Here is a 17,321-nt window from a genome sequence, read left to right on the forward strand (position 1 = left end):
TAAGTTTGACCAGATTGCTCAAGGCATTCACGGCACAATAGAAGTTTCGCTCCTCTAAGGCCACTTCCCGTTCCCCTGAAGATAGATGGGAGGTACACCAGCAGACTTGGGGGCCTAGGACACTGCTTTCAATCCTGTGTCCCACCTAAGTTCCCTGAACCTTGAGAATTGCTTCCTTTACTAGAGGCCATGGGAAGGAAAGTAATTTAATCCCTGCCATGAGTGGGTTCCCATGGGCTACTCTAGAACTGCCCACTCCTTTGCCTCCATCTAGGTTCTGATAAATAATAGGGTAAGGGAAGAAATCAGGAGATGAACCATGAAATTCCAATTTCTCTGAAAATCTGAATGATAGAGCCACAAAATGTGATTTTCAGAAGGGAATTCCTTTTCTCCCCTGTTGAGTTTTGCCCTGAGCTAGGCATTTCTGTACGGACAGTTTAACTCCTAGATACGGACAGGAATTTTCAGTCCCTCACAATACTTCAAGTTGGATCTAATTGGTTATATTTCTATGATTTCTTTTAACAATATAAAAATAACATTTTAAATTTTGTTTTAAAATCAGTATAGCTCTCTGGGGAGGTGTATTATTAAGTTGAACTCTAAAATTGTTGAGACTGTATTCCAAGGTGAAGCACACGCCAGTTCTTACCACTGAAAATAACAGGAAACTTTCATTCAACATGACTTTCCCAACTCTGCTCAGTGTGTGGGGTACTTCAGGTCACTCCCAGGATAGAAGAGGCCAAAGAGTGGCCACTTCCACCTGTCCAAATGCAACTTACCTCTCTGTGTTGGTGGTGAACTTGACAAGCAGTTGAGTGAGGTGGATGTTATGGCTGTGCCTGGGAAGGTGGATTTTCCCTCTGGTTCCTCTGCCCAGATCTGAGGAAGCTGGGGGTGGGGGCAGGGGCAATGACCTCCACTTATGAGGTCATTGCAGCATCATCGAGGGGCGATTGTTGTGTGACTCCATAGCTCCCAGCACAGCAAGCCCTGGACACCAGAATAGAGCCATGATGAATCACCTCCCTTGGCTGTCCCACCCCTCCCTACACCCCTCAACATTCAGGCTGGTAAAATGAGGCTGCAGTGAAGAGTCCTGGGCTCTGAGGATGGGAGGCTCATTGTCGCTAGGAGCAGAAAAGCTGGCCCACTGTTGACACATGGTCTCCAGCTCCTCTTCCACCCTCAAAGTTTAATTCCTCTGAACCTGCCCCTTCCCCACCCTTCTAGGAGAGCAACCCTGAATTGATCACAGCCATTTTGACATTCTTCTTTTCTTTATTTTTCTAATGTGAGATTCTGAAACCTCTTCTTACCACCCCACACAATTGGGTTAGCCCCAGATCCTGCCTTAGGGTACAAAGATTTGCCTCACAGAATTCCTTCCTTGCCTTTTTTAAAGGCCTGACCAGGGTCTTTATGGTTGGAATGGGGGTGTGTCAGGAGTGGCGATGGGAGGCTGGAGTGCGAAAGGTGGGTAGGCTTAGACACAGGGTGCCTGAACTCAGGTTTAGGAGGTTCATCGTGGCAGTCATCACGAATGAATCTCTAGTGACTTTTGATTAAAATTGTGACACGATTGTGCCTAAGGTATTTAAATATTAGGATGATTTGGGAGATGGAGTGGTGAAGTAAAAGTCGAATGAGACTGTTTTAAAGAAATTATGAAAATCTCCACATCTGAAGGAAGGCAGTCTTGGGTCTGGGTGCCCATGAGAAAGGCCTCATTAGACAGGCAGATTCATGGGACTTATTTACTGACTGTGCAGAAAATTAAGAATTGAAGATGACTCCGGAGCAAAAGGGCTGCTTCCTAATGTACTAGAAGCCAATACGATGACACCAGGTTTTTGAGAAAAGAAAAGCTTTTTACTGCAACTTGACCATCAAGGAGACAAGAGTTCAGCTCGAATCTGTCTCCCTATGCTGGCTTTAAGGCAATCATTTTATTGGGAAAGGTTTAGGGGTCAGATTCTGGGATTAGTAGGTGACTGGTAGAAGGAAAAGGGAGGGCTGGAAAAAGTCCTCAGGCATGGGAAGTTATCTGTTCATGCTACCTCATGGGTCACGTGTACAGTTTCGGGGAGGGTCAGTATGAAACATGCAGTGGAAATTTGGCTGTGACATCAGCATGCTTTTTCTGTGCAGACTCCAGTCTGCCATATTGGCGCCAATGACTTCAGCCAATTTTGTTATCTTACAAATGCAGAGAGTTTCAGCATTTCAGCAAGTTGTTCTTTTTTTAAAATCTACCATCATGTAAACTCAAGAACTTGTATTAGTCACTAGCTTGTTTAACTCTTTGGGACAATGTTTCACCAGGTTTTGGGGTGTTAGTATTACTTTTAATGAGAGCTGAGGAAATAGGGGAACAGATTTGTGCTAAAAGAATATGGGTTTAAGTCTGAGAAGAGTTTAGTTAGAGTGAACCCTCTTGGGTGGTTATTGGAAATATGGCTTTGGCCCTTGGGCCACTGGGGAGACCTGAGGCCTTCAGTTCCTTTCAGTTTAACAAGTGTTTATTGAATAGAAGAACATGAGTTGAAGATGGAGAAACCTCATATAGGGTTTATTCACAAGGATAAATAATGCCATATTTAATTAAACCTCAAATGAACCTAAATAAAAGAGGAGAATGGGTTGGGATTTAACCCCCTATCACTGGAATAATTGACGATAGAGTCATAGTCTTGGTGCAGGCCACTCCTTTCATAAGAATTTCCTCTTTCTTCCATAATTTTGTTCATCAGCTGTCTCTCCTCAAAGCTGTTGAGAAGCAGCTCTCACCCTCATTTCAGGAGACCCAGCCTCACCCGATGTTCAGCTCTGGACCAAAGCTACCAATCTAGATATGGGGATGGCAGTCATTTGTGACAGCAATGTAAAAAATGTAGTGATTTCTACTAGCCATTGTTATCTTTCTCTTTCTCCTTTCTTCCCTCTCCTATTTCTTGCTCAAGAAGTTCTCAGTGAATGAAAGTATATCAGTCACTGGACTTTCAGTAGGATACCGTTTGCCCATTATCTTTCCAGTCTTTAAAACCTTCCTCTTTAAAGATCAGCACTCCTGGCAGTGTTACATTTGGTATCCCAGCTACCAGCCTTACCTTTCACTCAGGGTTTGGTGGCTAAGTGACTTCCTTCACTGGCTAGAAGGAACTACTACTGAGACGAAACATAGAACAGGCTTCTTAGGCTGCTGGGCCTCCACAAGAGAGGCTGGAAGAAGAGATAAATGTCAAAGCCCAGCTTGTCTAGATTAGGGTTAGAAGAGGACCCTGAAGTCAGATTTCTGGGTTTAAATCTTGTTTTTGCTAGGCACGGTGGCTCACGCCTGTAATCCCAGCACTTTGGGAGGCTGAGGCGGGCGGATCACGAGGTCAGGAGTTTGAGACCAGCCTGGCCAACATGGTGAAACCCCATCTCTACTAAAAATACAAAAATTAGCAAATTAGCTGGGTGTGGTGGTGCATGCCTGAAATCCCAACTACTCGGGAGGCTGAGGCAGGAGAATCGCTTGAAATGGGAGGCAGAGGTTGCAGTGAGCCGAGATTGCACCATTGCACTGCAGCCTGGGCAATAGAGCGAGACTCTGTCTCAAAAAAAAAAAAAAAAATCCTGCTTTCATCCTTTACTTGCTGAACAACTCCTAGTAATTTACATAACCATCCAGGTCTTGATTCCCTCATCTATAAAATGATATAATGTCACCATCATCTTAAGATAATATATAACTTACGTCGATTGCTCATAACATGCCAGGCATATTTGCAAGTGCAAAACCTACACCCTCATCCATTACAGTGCCTCACTAGACTCATAGAATTGTAGAGACTGGAGATGCCCTGTATGAAGTACCCCCCAAAAATGTTTGTTATTCATATTAGTTATCGTTTTTGTCAACACTGGCCAGGTGTCTTCATTGGTTTGCTGAACCTCTCTCTCTGTGTCTTCATTTCTGTCTCATTCTCTTGTTTTCTGGTGTTGGCCCTATAATCCCACTTCTCCAACTCAATATTTTCCTCAGACCCCTTCTCCATAGCGTTTTTTTTTTTCCTGACTTCCAGCCAAAGATCCTGGTGGTGTTTACAGTAAGATTAGATATTTTAATGTTAACTATTAATGGATGATTTCACTTTTGAGCAGGAAGAGTTGATATCAATGTTATTGATAAAAGATAGTAACTTAATTTAGGCCAAAAAAGTCATTGGGCCATTCAGTGGTTCCTCTCTGTGTGTGTCTGAAGGCCCTGTATGTCTGCATATTGTATCAGCCCAGGGACATGCTATGTATCAGCAACTTTAACTCCATTAGGATCCCCCTCGCTGCTTTTTTGTCAAAGTATTTCGATTTTTTTCCATGCCTTTTTCTATCTCTCTGTGTAATTCTTGTTGAACAGGCAGAACCTGCATGATAGTCAGAAAGCAACTCTATTTCTTCTCTTGATGCCTCTTAAAACCCTCTCTGTGGGGCTGGCTCTTCCCTTTCTCTTGGAATGAAATCTCTAGCAGATGCCCTTTACTTTTAGAATCATGCTAAGAAATAGCATGATTTCTTACTTCTATTTACATAAAAATAACTTCCATTTACATAAAAAAATCTTATTTCAGTAATCAGAAGGTCTTTCCTTGAATGTTGGATTTCCTTCTCTTTCCTACTTGGTACTACTGCAGGAAGGAAGGCTGCACGGAAAAGAAGAGTATCTTCTCTATTAGTTACTAGAAGTTTTTAATTTTCTTCCCTTGCTCACCCAGCTGCCTCTTGTCCATTTGGGTAGGGGCTGCAAAGGAATAAGAAAGAAAGACCTGAAAACTTTGTGAACTGGCATAAGAGCTTTCTGGGCTTGGCAGGTGCTTACGGCTGACCTTTCTCCCATGGAGAACTTGAATGTGTTCTTCACAGACTCTCCTCTCCCTGCTGGCTGGGTGTTGGCCACAGTTCTTTAGTATGACAGGCGTGTCTGCTTTGTCTAGCTGTGCATGACTCCTGTAGCGCCTAGGCATTGGCAAGCTCTCCAACAGCTTCTCTTGGCTGGTATTCCTCATCTTCACCTCCTGGAAAGGATTTTAGACCATGTGGACAGCCAGTTTTCCCTCCCTTATGGCTCATATCTGGCCCATGGGAACCAGAAATACATCCTCCCCTTTCACTGTTTATCAATCACCATTGGGTAAGTTTTTCTTGATATTTGTGTATTTTTGCTCATTCATTATATAAAGGGGGAAGAATGTTCTATGAAATCCTCATGGACATGGTTCAGGGTTTATCCTATTTGACTTTACTGCAGTAATTGTTACAGTTGTGTCCCATATTTTAACCCTCTTCCCTTTTGGTCCTCTGTGACATGGGTAGACTCCCACTTACAGCCTCATCTACTCTCCTTCCTGAGCCCTTTCTCCTCTGCTGAATCCTTTGAACATCACCCGCACCTTCATTTTTCACCCTTGCTGCTGATATTATCATCCACCATTGCTGGAAGTACCAGCTCTGCATAGAGAATCCCAAAGCCCACCCACCCTCTTACCTGAGCTCTAGGTCCCAATATTAACATCCATTGGATGTACTTTGGTACCTCAAGCTGATTTTACAAAATCAGAGTTCAACACCTTCCACATTTTTCCTAACATGCCCCTCTTGCTCCTCTTATGCGCTCCAACTCTGTGAATAGCATCCTGTCCACCAAGACTTAACCAGAAACCTGGGATCTTCCCAGACTCTTGCTTCCTACTTAACCTTACACCAAATGTGCTATCAGGACCTGAAGATTCTACCTCCTGAGCCACAGGCTTCTAAGCCAGGGTGTGTTTGGGAGCCGCAGGGGACATTGCTCTCAAGTTGGTCCCCCATCCTCTCACAGCCATGATTGCTGCCTTTATTGTGGCATCATCATCACAGGTCTCCCTGTCTCCAAAGAGTCCCACCACTAATTCAACCCCCACAGCATTGCCAAAGTGAATTTTATAAAACAAAAGCTTAATTTTACTACTGAATTTAAGATGAGGCCCAAGGCTCTTGGTTGGGTCAACAAAACTCTTACTAATCTGGTGTCTATTTCAGCTCAGTCTTCTACTTTTACCGTAGATTCTGGGGTAAAGCTACTTGCAGTTTCCAAAATATGCTAGACTTTTTTATTTTTTTAAACTCTGAGTTTTTGCTCTGCCAGCGAGTCCTCCCTCTCTCCTCCTCAACTTTGAACTCATAGGAAATTCTCCTTGGGCATGATTTCTCTCACCTTCCCAGGCAGTTAGTTGCCTTAGCCAAGTTCATTCTGAAATTTTTATCCCCATATTTTATTGTTATTTATTTCCTGATCTAGTCTCTCACATGATGTAGTGTAGAGATCAGGAACCAATTACTTTTTAAAATTTCTGTTTCTGCAGTGTCCAGTGTGTGTCTTGGCACATGTTGGCCAGGCAATAGTTAATGCTTCTTGTCAATAAGGAGATGGAATAATATTATTTCAATGGTTTTGCAATTGCTTTTCTCTCTAACTGGAGTATCCCCCTCCTTTTTGCCTTACTGATATTTATTTATCTTTTATCTTCTAGATACAACTTGAAAATGCCACCTTCCATGTGGACTGCTCTGAACCCCACCCTGCTGCAGTTAAGAGATACCATCTCTGAACATGCCTGACGTGCTCCCCATGGGTTGACTCCCCACCTGTTCTGCCGGGAGGGGGGCAATGCTGTCTTCTGTCTCATACAGTGCCCTAATCCAGGAAAGGGCTTTCTTATTATTCTTTGCATCTTTAGTGCTGGGCCAGGGCCTGACATATAATAGATGCTCAGTGAATATTTGGGGAATAAATGAATGGATATACAAGACAAAGTTCAGCAGGGGAGATAAGAATCAAATAAACTATCTGTCAGAGGAGGGAGATCCAACTTTATGGAGATGGAGATCTGTTTCTCAGGGTCAGCTTCCAACATGACTCTATCTGTATGAGGCCCAGAGATTCCAGGAGGCAGGTACCGCTGGGCTGTGTAGGCTGAAAATCCCAGATCATGTTGGATTTGTCCAGGATACAGCCGCCATCTGATCCAGGCTCCCAAGCAGAGATGGACTCAAGCTTCAGCGAGTGTCCATCTCCCCTTCCCTGCAGCTGGGGTTTGTCTTGCCCTGCACCTCCTCACCCTCCAACACACACACACACACACATACACACACACACACACACACACACACACACACACACATTCTCTGGCTGGTGAGACCCGTTTCAGGAGCACTGAGGAGGACATGGGATGGAGTGGACTTGGTAGGGGAGTAGCTGGGCAAGGCACAGTAGGGAAGGATCCTGTGGGTAAATGGGAGTCATTCTCTTGAGTGAAGCTCTACCGGACTCCGCTGTGGAGTCCACATTCTACCTGAGGGCTCCTCCTGAGGTGCCCACCAGCCTTCTGTTTCCTTTTTCCTCCTTTGGCACCATCACCTTCCCAGTTACAAGCAAGGGCAATAAACTGGGGGCCCACTGGGGAAGATGTCTTAATGGAGAGAGCAGAGATGAAGAGAAAATCCCTCAGCAGGTTGAGAGTGCCTTCTGCAGGCTCAGGGCACAAAGCGAGAACTCTTTGCACAGGTAAGGAAGGCAGTGAAAAACAGAGACCCATTTCCTTCACTGAGTGTGGGATCACAAAGTCAGGAAATTTAGGGGACATTTTCAGATGATTTGAAGTAGTTCTTGTCAATTTCTTAACCAGCTTTACAAGGTGTTCATATTTTTTAATAAAGTGGGAGGCAGCACTGTGTTTCCCTAATGATCTTCTTTTGCCACAGGAGGCAGCATGGGCTGGAACAGTAGCAGCTGGAATAAGCAGCTTTATCTAATCAAACTTTAGCTAAGATGTGAAAATAACCTAAATGTCCATCAACAGATGAATGAAGAAAACGTGGTATATACACATGATAGAATACTATCCAGCCTTAAAAAGGAAGGAAATTCTGCCTTATTCAACAACATAAATGGCCCTTGAGGACATTATGCAGTGAAATAAGTCAAATACAGAAAGACAAATACAGCATCATTCCACTTACATCAAGTATCTAAAAATAGTCAAATTCATTAAATCAAAGGCTGTAACAGTGGTTACCAGGGACAGGGGGAGGATGAAATGAGTTATTAATTAACAGGCATAAAATAATTAAGTAAGATGAATAAGCTCTAGAGATCTGCTGAACAACTTTGCACCCATAGTCAACAATATTGCATTGTATTAATACACTTACAATTTGTTAAGAGGATAGAGCTCATGTTAAATGTTCTTACCACAAAAATATAAATAAATTTAAAAAGAGGATAAGGAAGGGGAAGGATGGCACACCTGGCCCCCAGGAAGGTCCTGAGTGTACTTTTGTCTAATTCCTGCTGTTTTCTGGGAAGGATCTGGGAGGAGTCACTCACCACCTATGGAGGCCCAGTGGCCTGGGAAGGTCTTCTCCTTGTTGCTCATGAGAGTTGGGGTCTTGTGGGCTGTGGGGTGCTCAGGGTGGGAGCACGAGGGAAGGAGGTGTGTGTGATGAGTGAGATAGAGTCCCCATGCCTCTAGAGGAAAGGAAGAGTCATCTCAGCATGTTCAAAACAGGCTTAGGAGCAGACTGAGAGGTCAGCTCTCTTAGGAGAGGAGGTGATAAATAAATGTTGTAATTGTCTTGATTGAAGCTGAAGGATTGGAAAGAGAAAATTCTTAAGACTTTACCATTGTCTAAAGCAGTTTTTCTTTCTTAGAATTTCGATCATCCTTGCTACTTAAGATCCCCAAAATGGTGGAACCAAAGGGTACTGAGAGCTAAGGAAGGAAAACTCCATACTTGAGATGCCTTCTTGAGCCAGCAGGTGGCAGTAGTGGTGGTGGAGGCAACAGTTGGATGAACTGACTGGTCCTGACCACACAGTGTCAAAATAGAGAATGGAGAGCAGGTCTGCTGTTCATGAAAGATGCCTGAAACACGGCCCACGTGTCCAAGCCTTGGTGTTGTCTGGAGGAGGAGCCGGGAGGAGACCGTTGATGAACTGCTCTCAGATTGTTGGTCTATGAAGGTATCTTTCTCTTTCAGTAGATGAAAGGTAATTTCTGGGCTTTGTGATTCTGGAAGAAAGAGATTGGAGAGGGTGCAGGGAGCAACGTACTGCCTAGAAGCTGGGGGGAAGGGAGGCTTCAGAAGATCCTCTTTGGCTTTGGTGGTATTCCTGTTAGCATGGGGAGGAAGTCCACTTCTGCCAGCTGTGGGGTACAGAGCAGGGCTTGGGGGCCCAGGAGGGGACTGGCAGGGAATCTGGCACTGCTGCAGCTGCTGCTAGGTCATCTTTCCTGTGTTGATGATACACTGCAAAAAACAGGAGATAAACTTTTATGCTTTAGTGACAGCAGTGGAGGAGCTTCCTCCTGAATGTTCACATGTGAGATATTCCCTCTCTTCTCCCTAATTCTCCATCCTTGGGGACTAAGACCTTCACTCCCACTCACTCACTGCCATGATCAAAGCCACGGTTGCCTCCATTGGAGCACAGCACTCAGCCAAGGGGAGTGTCTCTGGGGCTGCACCAAGGAGCCGATGCCTGCCCATGTCTACTCCAAACTCAGAGGTCTGAGGCCAGTTATGGATGCTGCTGTCTAAGACAATCATTCTCACATTGCAATGATTCAGAAAAAAAGCAAAAAGTTTGGGAAGCACCAAGATAGAGTGCCTGTTAAAAAATGGAAAGTGGAGTAGGGGAGTTTTAGTCTGAGGAAGGAAAAGTTTGGAGGAGGGAGCACAAGCCTGCACATAATTCAAGGCTGTCCCTTATGAAGACATGCTCCCAAATGTTCCAGAGAGTGGGAGCAGCACGTGTGGGTGGAAGTGGCAGGAGGTAAGGAAGAAGTTGCTAACACCCTCTTCTCAGGCCAGTAGCAGCACTTCCTAAGTTTATCAACTGTCTGGCCCAGCAAATGTTTAATTAAGTGCCAACTAATCTTTTGAAGGCGTTTTGGTGGAGAATAATTTGATGGGAGGCAGGACTAGATGACTTTTAGAATGTCATGCAAAATTTCCTGTGTTTTGATGTGTTTTATTAATAGTTATGCAGACATTTTGTCTTTTCTCCTATTATTGACTGTTTCTCTTCTTCATCTATGCTATTCCTAGTTACTTTAAAATCTGATCTCTCTTTTTTTTTTCAGGAGGTTAATACATGTCAGTTTGACATTGTATCATTGAATCAGAATTGAACATCAGAAAGAGTAAAATTCCCAGGCCTTTGTTACCCTAGCCTGGGTACAAGCTCAAGATGATGCAGAAGGAGGAGCAAAGCATGGGATCCAAGAAAGTTAAGTTCCAGTTCAGGTCTAAGAGAATCATGTCTGTGATCTGTGTCTTTGGTTTCTTCATCTACAGCTGTCATCTTGTGGGCTGGAGCATGGTGGCCAGGCAGTGTGCAAGGGGCTCTGGTGTCCATGCAGCCCTCATAGACCTGCGGAGGTATTATTGCTCTAAGCCCCCAGTGGAGTTCCAGTTTGATAGCTGCCCTGGATGGAGATGTGGGAGTGAGAGAAAGGGGATATGGAGGCAGGTCTAATTTACTCAGCAGCACGTCAGGTCTTTGGGACTTCCTGGTGTCTGAGAGGAGACAAGCAGAATGAACTTGCTGAGCTCCTCATCTCCAGGAAACAGTTCTTCTACAAGGATTCCTGGGCTGGGTGTTTAGCATCTTTCATATGCCCCCACCCCAATCCCACCTTCTCTTTCGGAGACTTGAAATGAAATCGCTTAACATTAACTCACACCACCTCTAGCTCTGCTCTTTAGGATTAAATGAAGTTTAAAGTCACTGAGCCTCTCCCAGAGGCTAGACCCTGTGTGTGCGTATGCATGCCTATGTCCTCATGTGTGCATGTGTGTGCGTGTGAGTGTGTGTGCATCCACATGTTTGAGGGCAGCATAGGGAATGAAGATACAGAGCAACCTGGACAAATACTCTGCAGTCTAGGCAAGAGTGAGTGTGGTCACTGATGTTGAGGCACAGAGCTAAGTGTGGGGAAATATGGCTGAAGTTTGTTCAGTGTGCTGTGGAAATCCATTTGGATGATAGGTGGGGGTGAGTGGGTCACAGAAAACCTCCTGGGGAGCTGTCACATCCAGGCATGATGTAGAGGGGATTCTGTCTCTTTCTAGGTCAATGCATATCGACCATCCTGTGGCAGTTTATCCAGTCTTTTGTTCTCTAGCTGCATTTGTTTATGGATACTACATCCTTTTCTTCTCTTCACCAGCAAGACTTCCTGGGCTGGTCAGTCGACAAGGAGAAGGTTTACCTAATCTCTCAAAATAAAGAAATGGAAACCTAGTTCTAGTGTGTGCCTCACACTAGCTTGCCAAGGCATAGCCCAGGTAGCTCTGATCTTTTGATACCACCAGTTCCCAGGTGGTGGTGCTAGAAACACGTCAGTGGTTTGGGTCCGGACAGTGGATGATGGATGGGGGTTCTTACCTACACAGGCAATAGTGTCAGTTTAAAGTTTGTTTAAGAAATTCTGCCTGCTAAACTTAAACAAAAAGACTTTAAGCTGTGGAAATTGTAGAGAAAAATATATTCTACATACCTACAATGCAAAGAGCTTGAGAAAAATTTAGGCTCAGGAGAAGAGTTTAATAACAAGATTTAGAACAAGAACCAGAAGCTCTACTCTTTGTTTCAGTCTGAAATTAACCAGCAGGTACATTCCTGTGCACAGTGAAGGGACCCAGGAACCTATAATCTTGACTAGGCAAAAGGGAAGTGGATACAATTTGGGAGGACCTTCCCAATCCTACTATAAAATTAGTTCTTATCCTTTCTCTTCCACTTCCACTCTTGATTGTTCTTGAAATTTTTTATCCTTCAGGTATATTTTTCAATTGACTATGATGCGGTTTTACCTCCATGGAAATAAGGGAGAGGCTATTGTGTGGCTGGTGGGAGGAGAACTGGGAAATAATATGATTAGATTCAAAATTCCATAATCACTGAATATGATTAGCTCCCAAGGAAACTCCTGCCGGTTGCGCTTAGGAACCCAAGGAAGAAACCCAGATGGGAGCCCAGGAGACATCCTCTGCTCTGCCTTCTTTCTCACCTTCCACGTTCAATACATCATCCCACATGCCCTCTGTGCCTAATAGAAGCCCTCGTCAGATCAGCCTAATGGTTCATGCAGCACATGTGTGTCCCCACTGCTGCAGGAGACAACCGAGGAGGCTTCTCTAGAGAGCCTCAGTGTCTTATTCTCTTTGTCTTCAGGTTTTATAAACTAGACGCTTTCTAGGCGTTGTTGTCAATGGTTGTTGAATAATGGTACAGAACTCAATTTAGCAGTGCTAAATTGGTTCTGATTAATGATTATTGAATTAAAGGTCAGAACTTAATTTAGCTGGATAGTTAAACAACAGGCATAAATAAAACCCACAAGTAAGCTGAGACCAAGGAGAATGTCCTCAACCCTTTGAAACTTGTGCTACTGTGGTGTGTTGTGCTCTGAGACCCTGGAGCCCTGGTGCACAATCATGTCCTAGACCAGTGGTTGTCAAAGTGTGGTGTGGGAACCTTGGGGTCCCTGAGATGCATTCAGTAGGGTCAGCGAGATCAAAACAATTTTAATCATAATGCTGACATTATTTGACTTTTTTACTCATATTTTTCATTAGTCTATGGTAGAATTTTCCAGAGAGTAGATGATATGCAATGACATCATCACTCTGCCAGCTAGTGCAATATCTACTTATGTAAAATGTGTTTAAAATTTTCTAGTTTTAATTTTTAATACAAGAAATATCAATAGATGTAAATCACATGAATAAAATCTATTTAGGGTCCTTAATAATCTTAAGTGTGTAAATTATTTTCAAGGCCAAGTAGTGTGAGAACTGCTGCAGTAATAACTCTCTCTGGGGTCCATCCCCAACAGACTGGGCTCTATGCAGAGCCAGGCTTACAATTCTGGTCCCAGATGCTGAGCGCTCACATCTATGAACCTTGCAGGGCCTGTCACTTGCTCATCCCTCCTGCAGCCCTGACACTGATGGCTCCTTTGTGTACCCTCCTCACCTCCCCTGCATGGCGAGTCCCTAATCAGAAATGGATCGGTGCCTCATGTAGAGGTGGGTCTGGAGGCAGCTGAAATCAGAGACTGAGACTGGGCAACTGGGGGGAAAAAGAAGACCTTCTGACTTGAACCGAGTTCGCTTGTCACTCTTGGGTGGCCCCTGATTGCCTCTAGGGTCCTTCCAAGGATTTCCCATTCAGTCTCCACTTTCCTCCATTTGTCCTTTGTCTCTCTGTGACTTTGTCTTTCTGTGACTTTTTTACATCTCCAGCAAAGAGCAGAGACGTGACCAGTCAGGGATACATATGTTTGATTGGGAAGCAAAGAGAGAAAATAAAATCATAGGTCTTGGAATAGGTTCAAAGTCCAGAGGAAGGGGTGAGCTTTGTTAGGATTTATGGAGATTATTAGGGAGAAAATACAAACAGACAATGTCATTGTCTTCATCAAAGAGTGTGGAGTTGTGCTGTAAAGAATTCTGGCAAATTTTTCATTGATTTAAGCAGTTTTCATGTGTTAATTTTTTAACAACGTTTGCTCCTAGAAACATTAATGAAGTTGTTGAATCCCATTGAAGCAGAGATCTAAATGTTCTGTGTTCTTGCAGGAATCTCATATAGCCAGCAGAAGGCAGTGTGGTAGAGAAGGTAGCTGGTGGAAATATGGCATATTTGGATCACAGGTGGAAGGTTTGAAAACATGGCACTCTGTCTAAACCATGTTGTCTCCTGGGTGAAAAGCTGGGAGGGGTTGTTGATTCAGGGAGGAGACCCCAGTAGACTATGACAATATCTTCCATCTTGAATCTGAAGACAGGTAGCATCTTCTAGGTTGTGTGGTGGTCCCTATTATTGCTGGAAGTAAGGGGATGGAGGTGGGCGGGGGATGCAGTATCCTCTTGTCCAGGTCAGAGAAGGTGGCTTCTGAGGGTCATTTCTGCTTTGCTGCACAGTCTTGCTGACATAAGGGGTATTAACAGCTGTACTTCTACTGTATGAAGGGTGGGAGACAGGGCTCAGGCACCTGGGGAGGATAGGGCTGTGGGACCTGAGTTGGGAGTGGTGCTGGCAGGGGACTTTGCCTTATTTCTGCTGCTACTAGGACATTTTCCCTAGTTGAAAGTAAACTGAGTGAAAGAAGAAAGTACTTTAGTATGAGACAACATCAGTGAAGAAAATTATCCCCCAAAATACCACAAGGGAGAAACACCCTCTTTCATCACCCCTTTCTTTAATGTCAGTGACAAGACATCTCATTGCACTCGCTCCTGAGACTGCCTACCCCACAGAAGCCTTTTGTGGGTCTGCCCCACAGATGGCTGAGACCTGCAGTGTCTGCCCCTCCCAGGAGTTGGTACAAGTCAGGGGAGAGAAAAGACGTGAAGGTATCTGGGAGGTAAGCCTTGAAGTGAAAGGCAAAGCAGAGCGCTGGCTAAATTAATCAGACCTGTTGTTGCAGATAATCTAATTTGGAGGGAGATCGGATTATATTTTTTCTGCTATGAAACACATCCTTTCTTTGACTCTGTGTCCCCTGTTCCTAAGGCATTTTTTCTCCTTACTCATCCCTCCTTGGCAACTTCCCTGGACCTTTTGTACTGCCCCTACGACTTACAACTTGATCATTACTTCCTCAGGAACATCAGTGTCCCTTGTCATGGCCCATCTTATGTGTTAGAATCTGGGAGCATACTAAATTGTATGTCCTGGCAATCTCCCTCATCTCTGCCAGGAAACCCAACTTGAGTAGCCACATGAACAAGTTTCCTTAGTTACTTACATATAAAAAGATGGAAACTATCAACAGATAATATTTTTCTATGGTTCTATGAAGTAATTGAAAACAAAAAAGAGACAGCTCTTATAAGTTCATTAAATGTTTCTAATAAAACTTTAAATATAATTATCTATAAAATATAAGTATATTTTATTTGGTAAAATGAACAATAATTATTATTAATCCTAATAAGTATAATGATATCTGACTTAGAAGAATTTATAAACACACAGCCTTATAACCATAGGGAATAATAGACAAATATTTCAATTTCAATGTACTTACACATTCTTTCAAAGAGAGTAGCCAATAAATATATTTAAGCATATGTTACACTAAAAATGTCATAAAGAATTAAAATGGAAATTCAAGTTGAAGTAGAAGAAAACCATATAAAAATTTCAAATGTAAAAGAAAAACTTTGGTCAACCTCTTTCATGAACATAGATAAAAAAATTTCTTAAAGAGAGCTGGCAAGATGACTGAATAGGAACAGCTCTGGTCGGGAGCTCCCAGCAAGATCAAAGCGGAAGGCAGGTGATTTCTGCATTTCCAACTGAGGTACCTGGTTCATCTCATTGGGACTGGTTAGACATTGGGTGCAGCCCATGGAGGGTGAGCAGAAGCATGGTGAGGTGTTGCCTCACCCGGGAAGTGCAAAGGGGTGGGGAACTACTGCCCCTAGCCAAAGGAAGCCATGAGGGACTGTGCTACCTGGCCCAGATACTACACTTTCCCCATGGTTTTGGCAACCCACAGACCAGAGTATTCCCTCGTGTGCCTACACCATGAGGGTCCTGGGTTTCAAGCACAAAACTAGGTGGCTGTTTGGGCAGACCCTGAGCTAGCTGCAGGAGTTGTTTTTCATACCCCAGTGGTGCCTGGAGCCCCAGTGAGACAGAGCTGTTCACTCTCCTGGAAAGGGGGTTGAACCCAGGGTGGTCTTGATCAGCGGGTCCCATGGAGCCCAGCAAGCTAAGAACCACTAGCTTGAAATTCTTGCTGCCAGCACAGCTGTCTGAAGTTGGCCTGGGATGATTGAGCTTGGTGCGGGGAGGTGTGTCTAGCATTACTGAGGCTTGAGTAGGCCGTTTTCCCCTCACAATGTTAAGGAAGCCAAACTCACCACAGTGTGGCAAAGCGGCTGTGGCCAGACTGCCTCTCTAAATTCCTCCTCACTGGGTGGGGCATCTCTGAAAGAAAGGCAGCAGCCCCAGTCAGGGGCTTATAGATAAAACTTCCATCTCCCTGGGACAGAGCACCTGGGGGAAGGGGTGGCTGTGGGTGCAGCTTCAGCAGACTTAAAAGTTCCTGCCTGCCAGCCCTGAAGACAGCAGCAGATCTCCCAGCACAGTGCTCAAGCTCTACTAAGGGACAGACTGCCTCCTCAAGTGGGTCCCTGACCCCTGCGCCTCCTGACTGGGAGACACCTCCCAGGAGTGGTCGACAGATACCTCACACAGGAGAGCTCTGGCTGGCATCAGGCAGGTACCCCTGTGGGATGAAACTTCCAGAGGAAGGAGTGGGCAGCAATCTTTGCTGTTCTGCAGCTTCCACTGGTAATACCCAGGCAAATAGGGTCTGGAGTGGACCTCCAGCAAACTCTAGCAGACCTGCAGAAGAGAGGCCTGACTGTTGGAAGGAAAACTAACAAACAGAGAGCAATAACATCAACATCAACAAAAAGGACACCCACTCAAAAACCCCATCCAAAGGGCATCAGCATTAAAGCTCAAAGGTGGATAAATCCATGAAGATGAGGAAAAACCAGCCCCAAAATGCTGAAAATTCCAAAACCAAGAATGCCTTTTCTCCTCCAAATGATCACAACTCCTCTCCAACAAGGGCATAAAACTGGATGGAGAATGAGTTTGACGAATTGACAGAAGTAGGCTTCAGAAGGTTGGTAATAACAAACTCCTCTGAGCTAAAGGAGCGTGTTCTAACCCAATGCAAGAAAGCCAAGAACCTTGATAAAAGGCTACAGGAATTGCTAACTAGAATAACCAATTTGGAGAAGAAGTAAATGACCTGATGGAGATGAAAAACACAGCACGAGAACTTTGTGAAGCATACACAAGTATCAATAGCCGAATTGATCAAGCAGAAGAAAGGATATCAGAGATTGAAGATCAACTTAATGAAATAAAGCATGAAGACAAGATTAGAGAAAAAAGAATGAAAAGGAACAAACAAAGACTCCAAGAAATATGGGACTATGTGAAAAGAGCAAACATACGATTGATTGGTGTATGTGAAAGTGATGGGGAGAATGGAACCAAGTTGGAAAACACACTTCAGGATGTTATCGAGGAGAACTTTCCCAACCTAGCAAGGCAGGCCAACATTCAAATTCAGGAAATACAGAGAACACCTCTAAGATTCTCCTTGAGAAGAGCAACCCCAAGACACATAATTGTCAGATTCTCCAAGGTTGAAATGAAAAAAAAAAATATGTTAAGGGCAGCCAGAGAG

The 17,321-nt window shown here is 44.2% G+C and overlaps 2 protein-coding genes across 4 annotated transcripts in view; one reads left to right on the plus strand and one right to left on the minus strand.

Moving 5' to 3' along the window:
• Positions 1-17,321, minus strand: part of LELP1 (late cornified envelope like proline rich 1) — a 36,247-nt gene that overhangs the window by 806 nt on the left and 18,120 nt on the right. Inside the window, exons 3-6 of one of the 2 annotated variants that reach the window (XR_008497908.1) lie at positions 8,821-9,336; positions 4,875-5,063; positions 4,760-4,789; positions 789-999 (exon numbers count right to left, since the gene is read on the minus strand). The gene's annotated coding sequence lies outside the window, so the exon portion shown is untranslated. Of the gene's footprint in view, positions 1-788; positions 1,000-4,759; positions 4,790-4,874; positions 5,064-8,820; positions 9,337-17,321 lie in introns of those variants that run through there. The other variant, XM_054473772.1, reaches the window with a different exon arrangement.
• The window catches only part of SPRR2G (small proline rich protein 2G), a 52,220-nt gene continuing 42,134 nt past the window's right edge, over positions 7,236-17,321 (plus strand). For both annotated transcript variants that reach the window (XM_054473783.2, XM_054473813.2), the window contains exons 1-3: positions 7,236-7,591; positions 8,738-9,049; positions 10,173-14,465. The gene's annotated coding sequence lies outside the window, so the exon portion shown is untranslated. The remainder of the gene's footprint in view (positions 7,592-8,737; positions 9,050-10,172; positions 14,466-17,321) is intronic.

The sequence above is a fragment of the Pongo pygmaeus genome, chromosome 1 (assembly GCF_028885625.2).
Source record: "Pongo pygmaeus isolate AG05252 chromosome 1, NHGRI_mPonPyg2-v2.0_pri, whole genome shotgun sequence".
Classification (NCBI taxonomy): Eukaryota; Metazoa; Chordata; class Mammalia; order Primates; family Hominidae; genus Pongo; species Pongo pygmaeus.